Source organism: Canis lupus, chromosome 2 (assembly GCF_048164855.1).
Source record: "Canis lupus baileyi chromosome 2, mCanLup2.hap1, whole genome shotgun sequence".
In the NCBI taxonomy this organism is placed as follows: domain Eukaryota; kingdom Metazoa; phylum Chordata; class Mammalia; order Carnivora; family Canidae; genus Canis; species Canis lupus.
In genome coordinates, this window is record NC_132839.1 from 13,534,641 (window position 1) to 13,553,535 (window position 18,895).

General features: G+C 34.0%; 1 long non-coding RNA gene and 1 pseudogene across 1 annotated transcript; both read left to right on the plus strand.

Annotated features, from left to right (window-relative positions):
• Positions 1-1,084: 1,084 nt before the first annotated feature.
• LOC140612453 (uncharacterized) lies at positions 1,085-17,430 on the plus strand. The gene is made up of 3 exons (XR_012013660.1): positions 1,085-1,211; positions 7,708-7,759; positions 17,164-17,430. It is a non-coding gene; the product is annotated as an uncharacterized lncRNA (long non-coding RNA).
• Positions 9,269-11,084, plus strand: LOC140610777 (cytochrome b5 pseudogene; annotated as a pseudogene).
• Positions 17,431-18,895: the final 1,465 nt, after the last annotated feature.

An 18,895-nucleotide genomic window follows, 5' to 3' on the forward strand; every position in this document is an offset into this window, starting at 1 on the left:
CAGGCATAAAAAAGAATGAAATCTTGCCATTTGTGACAACATAGACGGACCTTGAGGGCATTATGCTAAGTGAAATAAGTCAGACAGAGAAAGATAAATACCATATTATTTCACTTATATGTGGAAATCCCTCCACCAAAAAAATTAGCTCAGAGATGCAGAGAACAGATCAGTGGTCACTAGAGGAAGGGGTGGGGGTTGACTAAAATGGGTGAAGGGGGTTAAGAATGCAAATGTCTCGCTATAAAATAAATAAGTTATGGGGATATAATGTACAGTATGGTGAGTATAGTTAATAATACTGTAGCATATATTTGAAAGTTGCTAAGAAAGTAAATCTTAGAAGTCCTTATCACATACACAAAATTTTTTTGTAACTATGTATGGTGATGGATGTTAACTAGACTTATTGTGGTGACCATTTCACAACATATACAGATATCATTATATTGTAAACCTGAAACAAATATAACGTTCTATGCCAATCACAGCTAAACAATTTTTTAAAAAGCTAAACACAGTATTACCACACAATCCAGCAATAACATACCTGGTTACTTACTTAACTGATTTGAAAACACATCCACGCAAAAATGTGCACACAAATGTTTATATCAGTTTATTTCATAATTACTGAAACCTGTAGGTAACCAAGATGCTTTTCATCAAGTGAATGTAAGAAAAACTCTGGTCCATATATACAATAGAATATTACTGAGTAATTTTTTTAAAAAGAGCTAATAAGTCATGAAAAGTCATGGATGAATTTTAAACGTGTGTTGCTATTTGAAAGAAGCCAGTCTGAAAAAGCTACACATATTACAATTTTATTTATGTGACAACATGGGAAAAACAAAATTACAGAGATGATAACCATATCAGTGGTTGCCAGAGGTTCAAGTGGGTGAGGAGCATTAATTAAGTGAAACTACTCAGTATGACATGGTAATGGCGAATACAAGATACTAAGTATTTGTTAAACCTATTTAAACTATTCAGCATAAAAAGTGAACCTTAATATACACAATTTTTTTTGAAAAATCATTTAGGAAGTCAGGCGGTTCCAGAATAGAATGCTGATTGTGACCGAAGAACCTCACTATATTACAAATGTGCGAAAAAAACCTCACTATAAGGGGAAAGAAGAAAGAGGCCAACTGAAGTAACTTTGGAAATGAATGAGTCAGGGAAACCTGGCTCCATTTAGAATGGTAAATTAGAGATAAGCAAGGGGAAGAGTCTAGAATATCCATGTGGCAATGGATTAGAGCCTGAGACAACAGCAGGATCTGGTGTTTAGCTTACTATAGGAATAGATGGTTACACAAAGAAATATTTTATGTGTACATACACAGGTCAGTGCACACACATAAGTATCCTTGCTCTGTCAGTAGAGAGGGCTTAGAAGCAATGATATGCTATTCACCTAGCCTCAGATCTTGCTTCCTAAGAAGTTGATACTACCAACATGTTTTTTTATTTTTAATTATATTTTTGACTTTTTTATTTTAAAATTATATACAGATATGAAAAAAATGAATAACATTTTAAGATAAAATCACTTATAACTACCACCCAGATCATAAAGTAGAATTTTGCAAACCACCCAGAAGCTCCTCCATATAACCCCTCCTCACAAGTTATTTTCCCCCCAAATAAAACCACTATCCTGACATTTATAAAATTACTTCCTTCTGTTTTATTTTTAAAATATATTCTATTATGTATTATGTACATTGTTTATGCTTATTAAAAATATATTTTATCACATACATATTGTTAAATTAATTAAACAAGGAGACCATCAGATCAAAACGACTCGAATGCCAAGGCCTATGAAAGTAGGCAAACCAAAATGCCTAAGTCTGTAAGTGCCTCATGACACTCATGAAATTGAAACCTAAGTACAACCAATCACAACCAACCAGCTATTGAATAATTTCCTTACTTTGCTTCCACCTTTTCTCTATAAAACTCTCACTCCATCACCTATTGATGGATTGCTCTAATTGCTTCCAGTTAAGCAGTGCCCAATTGGAATGGAGTTTTGATCAAATAAATTCTTAAAATTTTTAGTATGTCTCAATTTAACTTTAAATAGTATGTATCCCTATACATCATAGTTTAATCTTGGCCCCCTTTTTAAAAATTTGCTGTGCCTTTTAAGTCTTTTTTAATCTATTGTTCCTCCTTTACCCCTTTCCGCCCTTATAATTTATCTATTAAAAAAACCTGGGGCATTTGACCTGTAGAATATTCCAGTAGGTTCCCTTAGCAGTTTAGTTCTTTCAAGTTTGTTCCTTCAGCTCCCTCAGTGATCCCATGAGGTCCCTGACAACCCTGCATAAATCCTTTTCTGTTTAAACTGGCTAGAGTGAGTCCAAGTGCCTGTAGCTAAGAAGACTGATTACAGTGAGAATAGCATTTTTATTACAAAGTTAATTTCATATATATAATTTTATACTTATGTAAAGTCAAATGTAGGATGAAGATTAAAGTTATCAGTGAGAGAATGCTTATTGAAATTTTTATTACCTTAGGCAAAAACCAAACCCATATCACGAGGAATACTGTTTCATCTCAGTGTGTTAAAGTCGTGTTGACATTTAGATGCCAAATATTTCTAAAGGTGTTTGCCACTTATTAGAACTTCATATAGAAATCTCGGCCAATAGGATTAAAATAAGTAAAGATGTTTGTTAATGTGGATGAAAATTTCCAGACAGAGAAACATGTAATAAGAGACTTGAAGAAAAATTTAGATATATTTCCAACAAAATCCAAATTAGCTCTATCGTTTGAAAATAATATTTAACCTTTAATAGGCATAAACAACATACATAATACTCCCTCTATTAGAGGTAATCATTTATCTTTATATTCAGGTTGAAATTCTTATATAATTTAAATAAAACCAAAACCAAAAGATTCAAAACATGGACAATGTCCTTAACAAAAAGCAAAGTCTGTACGTATGAAATGACTTTAAGTGTAACTACTATTAGATGTAAAGTAGGAACAACCAATCAAGCTTCAGAATTATGACTTGAAGGGAGCCAGGAAACAGCAAGGAAGATTATTTAAAAACATTCACTGTCATTATTCTAATCCAATACCTTTACTGACTATTCTGTAAACATAAAAGAAAAAAATCTGAGGGAAAAAAAAAGCTGGATAATAATTTAATAAACTTACCACATATTTTATATCTTTTCCATTTTACCAGGCAAAGGTCCAGAAGCATAATTACTGTTTTAGTGAAATGTATCTTTGGCATCACCCAGAGTAGTTGAAAGTTCTCCAGGAACAGTGCCTAATAAAAAGATAAGAAAATAGTGCCAAGATATATATAATAGGAATGTATAGGTCATAATATCATGATGACAGAGACATTAGCAGAGATAATGCTAAAAATATATATATTACATACATTATTAATTAACACTAAAAGTGATCTATTCCAAAATACCTTGCTCAAAACAAATAACTATTTGTATCCCAAGTATTTCCTTATTCTGTTATGTTTTACTTAATACCAAAATTCATTTACACACCAACATATGTCTATAAAGCACTAAAAGCCTACAGCAGGAACGGCCAGTGTGTGGCAGGCATGGTACTATTTGTACCAGTCCTATGTTTGTATCAGATATTTCTAATTGATGACAATATACTCTTTCCTGAGGACCTGGGCAAAGACTCGGATTCTTTCTTAACTTAGTGTTCCAGATAGCTACTATTAAAAGAACAAACACAGGTGATCCATGAGATAAAATATATTTGCCCTCCCTGGTCTGGAGTAAATAGGTAAGGAAAAAAGCTTGTATTATTCAGTAAAAGATAAGTCAAGAAACAGCCAGTAATAAATAAGAATATGCATCATTGATAATTTCTAAGAATAATGCTTTATAATGGGAAAAGTTTTTAACTTAGATGTGAAAAGTCATTTCTTCAAGTGGTATGATAGTCAAATGATTTCAGTCCCTTGTCTTTCAAACCATATTGTCTAATCTTCTATACTACAGAGTGCTTATATCCATACTTATAAAAGGGATATTCCATAGAAAGTAATATACTTTGAATATCCTTTACGATGCATGTTTCCAAAGAGAGCACATATATGAAATAGACTAACCATGTTGCATCAAATTTTGATATGTAAATGTATGCTTCTTTGGAAACAAAAAATCAACGTAAAAGATTATTGAACTTCTACTATTGGCAACAGAACTAAAGAAATTACTGTGTAGTGATTCAAAATATGTGCTCTGGAATCTTAACGCTTGGAGTCAAGTCCTGGCCCCACCTCTCACTAGCTGTGTGGTCCTGGGCAAGCAACTTCTCTAAAGTGTGAGTTTCCCCAACTATAAAATAGGGTAGTAGGGGATCCCTGGGTGGCTCAGTGGTTTGGCACCTGCCTTCCACCCAGGGCGTGATCCTGGAGTCCTGGGATCGAGTCCCACATCGGGCTCCCTGCATGGAGCCTGCTTCTCCCTCTGCCTGTGTCTCTACCTCTGTGTGTGTGTGTGTGTGTGTGTGTGTGTGTGTGTGTGTGTCTTATGAATAAATAAATAAAATCTTTAAAAAAAAGTAAGGTAGGGGATCCCTGGGTGGCTCAGCGGTTTAGCACCTGCCCTCGGCCCAGGGCATGATCCTGGAGTCCCGGGATTGAGTCCCATGTCAGGTTCCCTGCATGCAGCCTGCTTCTCCCTCTGCCTGTGTCTCTGCCTCTCTCTCTGTGTGTGCCTATCATGAATAAATAAAGAAAATCTTTTTTAAAAAATAAGGTAAATACATTACCTATGTCACTGTAAGATGTATAAGCTAAAGAAATACAATATTGCAGCACAAACTACAGCATCTACCTCTAGTAAACACTCAACAATATCACTATTATGTTGTTCTTGTTATTATTATAAAAGTTACTATTATTATTATACAAAGACCAATAGGATTCATGATATTCAACTCTTGCTTCAAGAGTCTGGGAGCATGAGTAGGAGGAGTTTGGGAGGTGAAAGGAAGAAGTAGAATACATCTCATAGAATAATACTGGTATAATACATAACAGAATAATATTGGAACATTGATACAAAAACTGTTATATCGATTCCACCTGAATTGTTGGAATACAAGAAAATAGGTAAAAGGATTAAGAAAGGCCTCACTGAGAAGATATAATTTGAGAAAAATCTGGAAAAATAGATGTACATGATTTTAGCAAATAGAAGGATCAACATGAGTAGAACCAGAAAGAAAGCAGAGGATATGTTTGGAGAGTAATGAGCCAAGATAATAGTAGCAAGTAGGGAAAAATGTAGAAAAATAATTTAAAAGACACACTGAGGGGCAGCCCAGGTGGCTCAGTGATTTAGCGCCACCTTCAGCCCAGGGTGTGATCCTGGAGACCTGGGATGGAGTCCCACATTGGGCTCCCTGCATGGAGCCTGCCTCTCCCTCTGCCTGTGTCTCTGCCTCTCTCTCTCTGTGTCTCTCATGAATAATAAATAAAATCTTAAAAAAAAAAAAAAAAGACACTGAGCCATATTTTGAAGGGCCAAGAATGCTGTGCTAAAAGACTGAATTTTGTATTGAAGTATAATCAACATACAATGTTTTATTAGCTTCAGGCATACAATATATTGGTTAAATAATTCTATACATTACTGTAATGTCATTACAATATCATTGACTATATTCCCCACCCTGTACTTTTAATCTCCATAGAAATTAATTTAGAAACTCAGCATGTAATCTGGACCTAGAAATCTGGTGTAATACTAAGCCAAAATCGAGTGCCTTTGTGAGGCAATTATGTCTCCATCCCCAAAACTTAAGAGGTCAATCAAGCATATTTTATTATTTCTTTACTTCAAATTATTTTTTTAAATATTATTTTAATTAACATTTTAGAATTACAGAGAAAGTCTTCTTTCTAATAAATCTAATGTATTTCAGGATTTTCACAATAATACTCAAACCTGCTTTAATTCTCTCTAACCAATAAATACAAGCTATGTAAAAAAAGTTCTCCAAAACTGATATTTTAAGCATATTAACAATACCTGGATAATAACCCATATTAATAGAAACATCTTAAATATAAAAAGATGATCTCCAAATATTTACTTACTTATTATAAAAGTTATTATTGAGCTTTAAATCCTATATTTAGCTAAAAAGCGGTAGGTTTGGTTTTATAACAACTAGAAAATGTGTGTAAAAACTTCTCTCCAAACAAGGTTATCTATTTAAGGAAACAAGATACACATGTTTTACAAAAATAAAATAAACAAGATACACATGTTTTACAAAAATAAAATACCACATTAAGCGGCAAAATAAAGACAAAAGTAGAAGAAGCTAACTTTTTTTGAGAGCTACAAAATATATATCTTATAGCTCATCGAATCCACCCAGCAGGCCTGGTTTTGCAAGTAGAAGTTACCAATAATCCTTGCTCTTGCTAGCACAGAAGGCTGAGACTGGGCTATAGAGCTAGAAGTTCAAATGCTAGTGCTGCCCCTTACAGGCTTTGTGATCTTAGATGATTAAGCCTCTAAGTCTCTCTCTTCATCCATTAAACCAGGAAAGTAACAGCACTTAATACTCAGAGATGTTGTGAAGGAAACCAAGGAAGTACATGTGAAATAATAATGCCCTATGAGAGCATTTATACAAAGTGCTCTCTAAGGAATCCTAGTCCTAGAAAATTGCCTTGACCAGAAAAGTTCTATAGTCTTATATAGACTGATGCTTGAAAAATCCTATATATATAATTTCTACATAAACTATTCTATCATTTGATAGATAATCTCCCAAAACTCACAAGTAGAGAAAAATAGAAATAGATGTACGATATTTAATAAAAGTAGGAGATATCTTCAAACCCAAAATACAATATAAGAAGAAAGTAGACAGTCTAGTAATGCATTTAACAAAATGGTGGCTGTTATATCTCAGAGATTTCCAAAGGTAATAATTGGAAGAGTTTGCTCCACAGATCATGATTATGTTCATGGTTCACCTCACTCAGAGGCGACAGGATTAAATAAGGTGGGGAGGGGTGAATGAAAACAGGAAGATTGGTGGAAAGTCTAAAAAGGAACAGTTAAGTATGGAGGCCCCTACCATTACCTCCGTATCTCTAAGTGAGTAAGTGTAACACCAGCACCGACCACCCTGAGAAACCAGCCTTTTCTGTATCTGTTGAATCAGAGAGGCTAGATTCTGAGACACCAGGCACCATGGTGGATAGAAGGGCCGGGGAGCAAACATGTTGAAAATGGGGTTGCAATATACTACAAATCTCTGAAACAGGAAAAACTGAAATAGCATATTCAAGTTTAAATAAATTTCTCAAGATAATAAACTGAGAACAGTATGAGTACATAATTTTAAAGCATAGAGGTAAATATTTTAAAATAGCTAAGAGTTGAAAGTGTTGCCAACAGGGATTAAAAGAGATGCAACAGAGGACTGCATTTTTAGTTGTACTCCTTTTAACACTATTAGACTTTACTAAGTATCATGCATGTATTTTTTTTTATTTAGAAAGTATTTAAAGATAGGGGGAGATCACAGGAGTCCCCAATCATGTCCTTACTCTCTAGCCTTCGACATTAAAAATTTGATAAAGTGCACTTTCATTTTCTTTCTTTTTTTTAATTGAAGTATAATTGACATATAACATTCTATTACTTTCAGGTGTACGACATAATGATTTGGTATCTGCATATATTGTGAAATGATCACCACAGTAAGTCTAGTTAACATCCATCACCATACGTAGTATAAAAAAAATTTTTTGTGTATGTGATGATGACTTCTAAGAACTACTATCTTAGCAACTTTCAAATATACAATACAGTATTATTAACTATAGTCACCATACTGTACTTTATACCTTCATGACTTATTTATTTTATAACTGGAATTTCATACTTTTTGATCCCCTTTATGCCTTTCACCCACCCCACACTGTCCCACCTCTGGCAACCACCAACCTGTTCTCTGTATCTATGAGCTTGGTTTTTGTACTTGTTTGTTTTGTTTAAATCCCACATACAGCACTTTTATTTTTTTAAGTGGCCCATGAGCACTTTAAGTGACTTCAAATTTAAAATCAGAAAAATACAAACTATGTTAAATATCACTGAACTCCTTAATTATGGCTGGTTTTTGAATACCCACATGTTGCACATTTTACCTACCCACTGTCCAAGTGATGGGCATTCAGGTTTATCTATCTCTACCCGGATAAGAAACATCCAGGGTCCTTCCAACTCAACTCCATGAACATCTCTACAAAGAAAATCCCCATGCATGTCCCCTCAATTCCCCTTAGATATATTCTCAGAAGTAGTATGGTGGTTTTGCACTTACACTTCCTATGAATTAGTCATGCTACATTGTTCTCTAATAACACCAGGAGTCAATAGAGTTCTTATGCCTTTATGTCCCAGTTGCTAGTATCCATCTTTCTAACGTTTGCTAGTCTGGTGATTTAAAGTCATAGCTCAGGGATCCCTGGGTGGCGCAGCGGTTTAGCGCCTGCCTTTGGCCCGGGGCGCGATCCTAGAGACCCGGGATCGAATCCCACGTCGGGCTCCCGGTGCATGGAGCCTGCTTCTCCCTCTGCCTGTGTCTCTGCCTGTATCTATCTCTCTCTCTCTCACTGTGACTATCATAAATAAAATAAAATAAAAATTTAAAAAAAAAAAAATAAAGTCATAGCTCAATGTTGCTTTAATTAGCATTTCTTATATTACTCATTTTCTGTACCATCTTGTCACAGCCTCCTAGTTTTCTAAGTTTGCTCTTCTCTAAATTTTGTGTTAATCTACTTTATCTTTTTTTCTAAGAGTGTATTTTTCTAGTTGATTTGCAAGAGACATTTGCATATTTTCAATATGAAACCCTGGTTATTATTGGATTTTGTAAATATCTTTCCACTTCTCATCAGTTAATTGTCCAAAGAATCACTAAGGAATTATATGCAGCAGCTAGAAGCTACATTAGATGTACAAGTAACAATATGAACAAAAAGAAGACTCAGTTTTAAAAGAAATAGAATGAAAAATATAAGATAATATACTTACATTAATTAAGAATATATGGATATAAAACAATATGCTTTTGGAGGAACATATTCAAAGTAAAATATATAGATTAAAGATATTTAAATAGTTTTCAAAGAGGAGAAAATGAAAGTGCAGTATGAGAGAAAAAAGAGAAAGGAAAGAGAGAGGAAGTGTTGTAAGGACCAATGAAAAAAGTAAGCCATGGACTGAAAAATACAGTTAGTTTAATTAATTGCACTTAAATTTCTAAACAAAGTTGACCCATATAAAATGAAATCCAGAAATCTGATCAAAAGCTACATCAGGGGGCACCTGAGTGGCTCAGTCGTTTAAGCGTCTGTCTCCAGCTCAGGTCATGATCCCAGAGTCTGGAGATGGAGCCCTAATCCCCGAGGGTATTATGCTGGGGCTGCCTGCTCAGCAGGGAGTCTGCTTCTCCTTCTCCCTCTGGTCCTCCCCCTCTCATGCTCTCTCGCTCACTTGCTCGCTCACTCTCTTAAATAAGTAAAATATTTAAAATTTAAAAAAAAAGTCACATCAGTACAAAGGACCAACTCTACCTTAGGATACTTACAGATAAAAATGAAGATCCATAATTACTATAATCAGAATTGAACATTTATTTTCAAATAGATTTTTTATCACTATATGAACACAGATTTCCTTTAAGTGAGTTTTTTAGATTTTTTTCCTTTGTTCAAGGATTTTGAAGAATTATATAATAATTGAATTAGTAGTTCTTAATCCTCTAAGCTTGAAGGACTGGTGAAATTCCACAATTAAATACTTACATGTCTGACGAAGTGTTGCAGACATTTTATTTCATCACATAAGTATATCTTATTAAATCAATGCCAACCACCACCTATTATTACTGTAATTTCTAAATAACAGGACTATGGAAATTTATAGCATTAAGAAAGTATAAACTCAAAATAAAGAATACTTCTTAAATCAAGCACATTCAGATTTTATGCAAAATATACATTATCCTTATTTTTCTCTCTGCATTATGAACTAGTGAAAATGTATTATGGTAGGATGACAATTAGGAAACACTGAGCTAGAAAATATCAATACAATCAAACACTCCAGGAATGTAATTCTACATTATAGTCAGAGAAAGAAGGAAGATATAGCTTGCCTCTGTATTAAGGATTATGCAAAATCCAAAGTATATGCCAAAAACAAATGCTATATCTATCACTAATAATTAAGCAAAATAATCATTAACTTGAATATGTTAGAAAGCAATATAAAGTAAATTGAAATAAAATGAATTGAAATTAATATCTTAATATTTGATCTTCAAAAAATTATTCTGAAATGAAACTTGTCAATATTCTGCTATTCCGCTAAATTGTTCTTTAAAAATGCCAGCAAAATTTCTAGAAAATAGGGCTTTGGGTGTGGGGCCACAGCACAGGGAATGTCCGGGACCCAGCTAGCTGAGATGCATACTGCGCTGCACCAGGCTGGGCTGGTGTCTGCACTGTCTGTGGATTGCTGTGTTCCAAAATGAGTAGTTGGACCAGACTGTCAAGTACTACACCCTGGAAGAGATCTAGAAGCACAACCATAGCAAAAGCACTTGGCTGATCCATACCAATCCAAAATGTACGATTTGACCAAGCTTTTGGAGGAGCATCCTGGCGGGAAGAAGTCTTAAGGGAACAAACTGGAGGGGATGCTACTGAAAACTCTGAGTATGTCGGGCTTCTACAGACACTAGAGAAATGTCCAAAATATAAGTCACTCATCTGGATAGCAGATCGAAGATAAGCAAGCCTTTGGAAACTCTCATTACTGCTATTGATTCTAATTCCAGGTGGTGGACCAGTTGGGTGATCCCAACCATCTCAGCACTGGTGGTTGCACTGATGTATCCCCTCTACACTGTCCAAGACAAACACATTCTTAGAATCCAATGAAAGAAAAGACTGCTTTGGACCAGGGAGAAAGAAGCCAATGTTAACTGTTTCAACGGACAGAAGGAAACGGTCACCTGAAAAATAATTTTAATATTTTTTAAAATTGCGAAACATTCCTTACTATTTAATTCTTTAAAAATTACTTTTGTTGTTAAAGTGAATTGCTGGGAAAAATGCAGCTGTACCACTTATGAAAAAGTCTGTCAGATGGTGCCTAGATGGTACCTAGAATTTATAGTCTTTAACCCCTAGTTATTGACTCATTGGCATAGCCAGATGCAAAGTTTACCAAATGTCAGGCCTCTATAAAATGTGTTAATTCCTGTTTAGTTTCCTGATTATATATAGTTAAAAAAATAACCCTATGTATAACAACCTTAGGTTTTTAGTCACACAAATAGGTGTATGACTATACACATAACAGGCCAAACTTTGGTGTTTATATTTATGTACCTTCGCTAAATGAATATCACAGAAAGTAAATTAAGTTTGTAAAATCATATAGAGTAGAAACTAACTTCTAGGTATTGCCATAAACAATTGTTTCTTATACATAATGGAGAGAACTAGAAGTATGACTTTACTAATATTTTGGACCTTCAATTTTTTTAAAGATTGATTGATTGATTGATTCATGAGAGATTTTAGAATTTAGAATTAAGATTAGGCTTGCCTATGTAGATATATTCTAAAGACAAATATTATAAATAAAAGCATTTAAAAAAAGTTCACAATACCTGATGTTATCAAATTATGCAGATACAGAAAGTGTCTTGGCCTTCTTTGTGGGCAACATTAAAGTGGTTGAAAACTTCTATGCTATGCAGTGCTCATGCGTGATATAAAACACACTCTCAACATTTCAAACTTTTACTTCCTTCTTTTAAGCAGTTTATGGAATTCTCCATCTTTCTTTCCTGGGGATAAACAAAACCTCTTTGCTTCTCTATTTCTTTACTCAGCATACAATGAACTACACTTATTCTTTCTAATGTGTAGGATGGATATTTTAAAAATAATGTTCTGTTTAACACCTGTTCAATTTTATGGATACTGCACATCTAAGGTACTGTATACCTTATAGAAAGCATATTCTGTATCTACTTAGGTGGTTTTTATATTAATATATATATATATATATATTTTGTATTAACAGACTCTTCATCATCAATTATGAGGATTTTGATTTTACTATTTTGCCAAAAAGAAAAAGAAAAAAAGAGAGAGACACACACACAGAAAGAGAGAGAGAGGCAGAGACACAGGCAGAGGGAGAATCAGGCTCCATGAAGGGAGCCCAATGTGGGACTTGATCCCGGGTCTCCAGAGCCAGGCTCTGGAGTGGCGCTAAACTGCTAAGCCACCCGGGCTGCCCTGGACCTTCAATTTTTATTTAAATTCTAGTTAGTTAATATATAGTGTGATGCTGGTTTCAGGAGTAGCATTTAATAATTCATTACTTTCATATAGGACTCAGTGCTCAACACAAGTGCCCTTTTTAATATCCATCACCCACGTAGCCCAACTCCTGCCCACATCCCTCCCTCAATCCTCAGTTTGTTCTTTATAGTTAAAAGTCTCTTATAGTTTACTTGCCTCTCTTTTTTCCCCTTCCCCTATGTTGATCTTTTTGTTTCTTGAATCCCACAAATGCATGAAATCATACATGAAATTTTAATTTCCTTTGACTTATGAAAACAATTTTAATACATGTATTTTTCCTTTTTCCCTACATTAAAACCAAACCAAAAAGACCTCTTCTGTTCTTTCTACTCCTGAACTCTTAGAATATGCCTTTTTGTTCATCAACTTTTTTTGGCGTTCTATCACTACATCATTTACTTATTATAGGTATGATATTTTAGAAATATGTCTGGCTTTTAAAATGCATTTTTAAAAATCTCTAGAAAATGGAATGATAAGGTTAATCATCTTTTAAATTCTGAGTGATCAATGATAGCTTGACAATATTAAAATCTTCTAGCCGGCTAATTCTTAGACTAAATTGACCATTTACTTTGTGTTTTAATTTATTGATGATGATAAATCCCACTGAGAGATTAATCTACTTAATTTCCATTTTGTCTTAAGTAAAGATGAGCTAGATATTCCCCCATTGAAGTCAAAAGGAAAAAAAGTCATTTAAATGGTACTCACAGGTTTTCTGTTTTTTAAAAAACAGTAAATAAATTGTTAAGGCACAAATAATTAATTAAAAACCTTTAAAATGTAAGTCTATTGCTGAAATCTTATTTCTTCTCATAATTATTAAATAATCATTAAGGACAAACTTTATGACAATTTTTTAAGATAGATAGCATATAGATAAACATGATGACAGAGAAAGAAAGAAAGAAAGAAAGAAAGAAAGAAAGAAAGAAAGAAAGAAAGAAAGAAAGAAAAAAGAGAGATACGAATACCTAAGGTATATACATGAATAACAATTTTGTGCAAATATAAATATTGAATTTTGGTCGTTTAAAAATTAGGTTAATGCTTTAAGTCACATTCAAAATTTACATGAAAAGCTATTTTTATTAAAGATTTGAGACACCGATAAACTTTCAATTTGTGTTTTAAATGTTCAAAAATTCCATGTAAAAGTGAAGCTGTCAGAAAAAATATGCAATTAAGTGCGATTGTCAACACAGAAGAGAATTTTTCTTCTACTTTGTATTTCAGGTGTCTTCTTATGAAGTTGAATTTTATAGGTGGCCTACATTCTGCAGTCACCCAGTCTGACTTGTCACAATACAGAATAAAAGTGTTATCCTCATATTTGAGTACTTTATATTCAACATTTATAAGATGAAAGAAATATGCTGCCTAGTATATCTGGCTCAAAAGGAGTGACAACTCAAAGGAAACCTTTTATAAAAATCATGGTATTACATCACTTTGAGTTCCATTTTAACAGGAACTAGTGCCTGGGGCAAAGCTGGCATCCTAGCAAGGAATTCTGAATATACTCTGATCGATATCACATCGTCTCACCTGCAATTGCTTCCCATTTAGCCTTTCTTCATAAATATTTGCCTTCTGTCTATATTCAACATATAACCACAGTAACCAAAACGACATTTGTGAAATCCAAACCAGATATACTTCCTCAGCTTGGAAGTCTGCAGTGATTTCCCATTAGCTTCAGCTAAGATAGTAATGTGTTAGGTTTCATGAAACATGGAAAACAAAAATCCATTTTCTTATTTTCTTTTATCAGTTTTCACAATATAAGAAATCTAACAAACTACAGCATTTCATATGATTACCAATCTTGAGTAATTACTTTCCATGAAAAGGGATATTTGGAAATGTATATCTGAGCTTGGGTTCATTGTGTAATATAATTAATACCCCCAGGGCTGGTCAGATCTGTACTACATTCATTTCACCCAATTTTTCTGTAAAGGATTACAGGACCAGAGTATATTGCAGCAATACATAGACTAAATACTTAATATTCAAAATAGGATTTAACACAGCACAGTTGGTGAAAAGCATCACTACCACTACATATAATAAAATACCTTCTACTAAGTTAAATATGTAAGTATTTTTCATAAAGTCAAGCAATCATACTTCAAATTATAAAACCACATGACATTATGAATTGGACTCTAAAATGAACTTGCTAAATAAGTATTTCAACAGATTAAGAGTAATGAGAATATACAGATTTCAAGGGCCATTGGTTTAGACCAAAATGTCTTAGAAGCAAAAAACAAAAGTCATCACTGGTTGTTCAGGGTCAGTAATTACCCAACTTAAAGTAAAATGTGATATTCCAAATAAACAAACGAAAAAAAAAAAAAAAAAAACAGCCCTCTCTCCTGAGTTACCCTACAGGAAACTTCCTGTCAAGACTACATTTACCTTAAAAAAAAAAAAAAAAATCCCAGTCATACAAAATGAAATATTGTTCATGGTGTAATCACATATATAGACATAGTTTAGTGCCTTAATGTCTAAGTCTATGTTAAGTCTTAGGAGGTCCTAGAAATGTTAATATCGTAAAGATTAGTTCTAATTTACATAGCTCAGACACACTGAGCTCAGGTTGGCTCATATTGTCTCACAAGACCCACCTACACCCATCTCTTCCCATCTCCACTTTCGGTGAGGTCGTATTGGTAACTTCAAATAGGCCATGGAGAAAACTGCCTGGATGGCTTCTATTAAAATGGTGAAATTGATTACATACAATGCAGAAAAATGTTAATAAAGTAAGAAATAGAACCACTGTAGCAACTGAAGTCCACAAGCTATATCCAGTTCATCCATTATAACTCATTTAAAAAATAAAATGCTAATAAATTATGATACTACAAAGTAGGTCCCATATTGGAAACATGTTTTGCAATTTATCTTTCTCTTGCCCACTCCGCTGCTTTATGTAATGGAATCTTCAAACTTTTGGGTGCTTAGGCAAGTAAACTTTGGAATCATCTCTCTCTTTATCTCATGCCCCTATTTCATCTATCAGGAAATTCAGTAGATGTTGCTTCCAAGATATATCCAGAATTCAACTACTTCCCACACTGTCACTGTTAACTGCCCTGGATCAAGCCACTAACAGCTCTTCCTTGCTCTTCCCTGTTCTTAATTCCTGACTAGACTAGCATTCTAGCCCCCTGTTGTCTATTCTTAGGACAGCAGCTCCAGGGACTCATCATTTATGTCATTCCTTTGCTCAAAACCTTGTCATGGTCTCAATCTCATTCCCAGGAAAAGCCAAAATCCTTGCAGTGGCCCACTGATCTGCTTCCATTCTGAACATAGTTTTAGTAACTTCTCCTTTCACTCTCTCTACTGCAGCCACATTGGCTTCTTGGGTGTGTCAGAACTCCCACTTCAGTGCCTTTGAATGAACTGTCTTAGTGGTTAGAATACTCTGCCCCTAAAATCTGTACAACTATCTCTCACTTCCTTCAAGCCTTTGCTTGTCACCTTCTTAATAAGCCCAGTCCTGATCACATTATTTCAAATTTCAATGCCCTTTGTCCATCATCCTTTCCCCCGTCTCAGCATTTCCACTCCCCTTTACTCTCCTCTACTTTCTCTTCACAAAGCACTTAACAACATCCAACATATTTTATTATTTACCTATTTTATGTAGGTAAATATAGATGCTCAAGAAATGTTTGTTAATGAATAAACTAATGGCTATGCCAAACTCTAGAGAATGCTGAATGGCTTCATAATTTCTCCCTTGGTTTTAAAATATTTGACAATGATAACTGGCTCTGAAAGCTACCCAATGGGCTGTGGGTCTGAAAATGTTTTAAATTGCTTAATCATATCTGCAGCTCTGTTCTGTAGACTAAAATCTGTCAGAAATCTAATGCCAGAATCGTTATGGGAATTTTCTTTCTCACTGCACCACTTCCAAGAGCAATTTGAATCATTTCCTGAGACCCTAAAGCCTATAAATATACAATTTGCTTTTAAACTGTAAGGAGACTCTAGATTTGTGAAAAGTTTTTAAGCAGATTTTAGGGAAACAAGGGCTAAACCTTGAGGGCTAAAGCTAACCCCTGGTTTATAGGAGCAGATAAACACATAATTTAAGCACCCAGTGATATTTTATGTTTGTCTACCACATTGCTTTATACCTACACATAAACTACTTTCCATTTTCTCTATAGACTACTAATGAGTGATCAAAGTGTAAATAACAATTCAACATTTAGAAGTGTAAAACTTTTATACCAAAGAACCAATAGAATTAGTGTACTTTGTATTGTTCAATGGTGTAGGTGGGGATGAGAAAATATATCATTATATTTGAATACTGCAATTCCAAAATTTGATGAAATGTTTAAAAATGATATGGACATGAAGCAAATTTCTCAAATGGCCTCCAGATATAATTTCTCCATAGCCACAAAGAGATGTAAGTAACAAAGAGCCTACCTCTGTTTAAGAAAAGGAGTTGCAATGCTATGTATACTTAACAGATGCTTAAAAAGCTTACAGTTCATTACTATGCTACTCACAGCCTTAGCATAAGTTAAAGGAATAGAAAAGAATTTTCACACTAAGTGCAGGAATGGGAAGAGGTAAAAGAAAAACAAATACAAGGGGATACTAACTTCTCCATACCTCTGGAGGTTAAAGAAGTTGTTTGTTTGTTTGTTGCCATCATTTAGAAAGAAAAGCGATGATGCTTGAACCACATTTTCATCTGTCAACTTTTGACAGAAATATCATGATCGATAACCACAGCTATCAGCATTGTACAGTGACGGAAGAAACTGAATAACTGTAGCAACCAAAGTTCATAAGCTCTACCCAGCCCTTCCATATGTAATTCAATGGGTGCTGCTCCCATGGGCAAGATAAGCAGCCTTGGAGAACAAGTGACCACAAGACACAATGGGACCACAGACTTTAAGGTGAATCTTTACTGGTTTGAGAGTTCAAGCTGGAAGCAAGTCAGGTAAAGAGGAAGTATCATTAAGCAATAATGCATATAAATAGCATTGTTTTATTGTTAATTAAGTCCTTAGATATTTATTAAATTTTCTTATTGCTCTATATCCTAGCCTAGGAAAAACATAGACTTCTCTTGCCTCTAGAATCCTTGTTTCACTATGAACAAAATATTTAGGTACATATTTAGATATGGAAATTTTCCATTTTTGCCTTATCTTTCAATTAAGTAACAGATATTTAGTGACCATCTACACTTACAACAATAAATAAAACAGGTAATGTCTGAGATATGTTACAGAGCATAAGCATGTGGCCTTCAATCTTGAACCAGATCGGTCAGTGTATACATTCATGCCTTTATAGACAAAAAAGAACTCAAGTATATTTAAAGCCAGCTACTACTATGAAAGCAGAGCTCAGGAAAGCAAATACCCTAAAGTTTTGCCATAAAAGATAGCAAAAGATAAGGGAAAGACAGGCAAAAATACCCATTGCATATTACACTCAATGCCTCAGGATAATATTTATTTCCACAATAAATTGCAATTAAATCTCATTTTCTGTCCTTTTACTCTCCCACCAACACATCAAATAATCTAACTTAGGAATTCATTGTTCCAATATACTTGTACATGTGTGTAAATGTGTAAATACAAAGATGTTTATTAATATATTATTTGTAATTTTTAAATTACAGAAACAATTTAAATACCTAAAAAGGTGAGAGTAAATAATTATTTGTATAATGGGATATTAGTTAGCTATTAAGAATGTGTCTAATTCACATATACAAGCATAGAACAGTGCCTTGAAGCTTTGGGGTTTGTTTGTTTTTTTAAGATTTTATTTATTTACTTATTTATTTGAGAGAGAGTGAGCAAGAGAGAGAGAGCACACAGAGGGAAAGGGAGAAGCAGACTCCCTGCTGAGTAAAGAGCCTGACACCGTGAGATCCCATGACCCTGACCATGGCCTGAGTCAAAGGTAGGTACTTAACTGACTGAGCCACACAGGGACCCCAGTGCCTCGAAGCGAAAAAAACACAAGAAGCAAATGATGGTCATAGTTACAATGCATCTATGGTTTTCAAAGTATATGCACATAAACATTTATATATAAATAAAATCTATTAGGTAGTATCCAAACTGTTAACGTGGCAGGCAACAGTTTTAAATGTGTACATTTGGTTACTATTTAAAACATTTAAGTGAACATATATTGCTTTTTTAATAAAAGATAATTTTTCATTAGGTAGGTCTCTCTCTTCTTTGTCAATCACCTAATTACTAAGAAATGGCTGTAAACCTAGTAAAATGAACTTAGAAAAATACCAATTATAGAATAAAACCAAACAGAAAATACAGAAAGAATATCTTCCTTGACATAAATCTGAACTCATAGGCCTGTGTCCTACATATCACACAGATACTATTTACAAAGTGCACA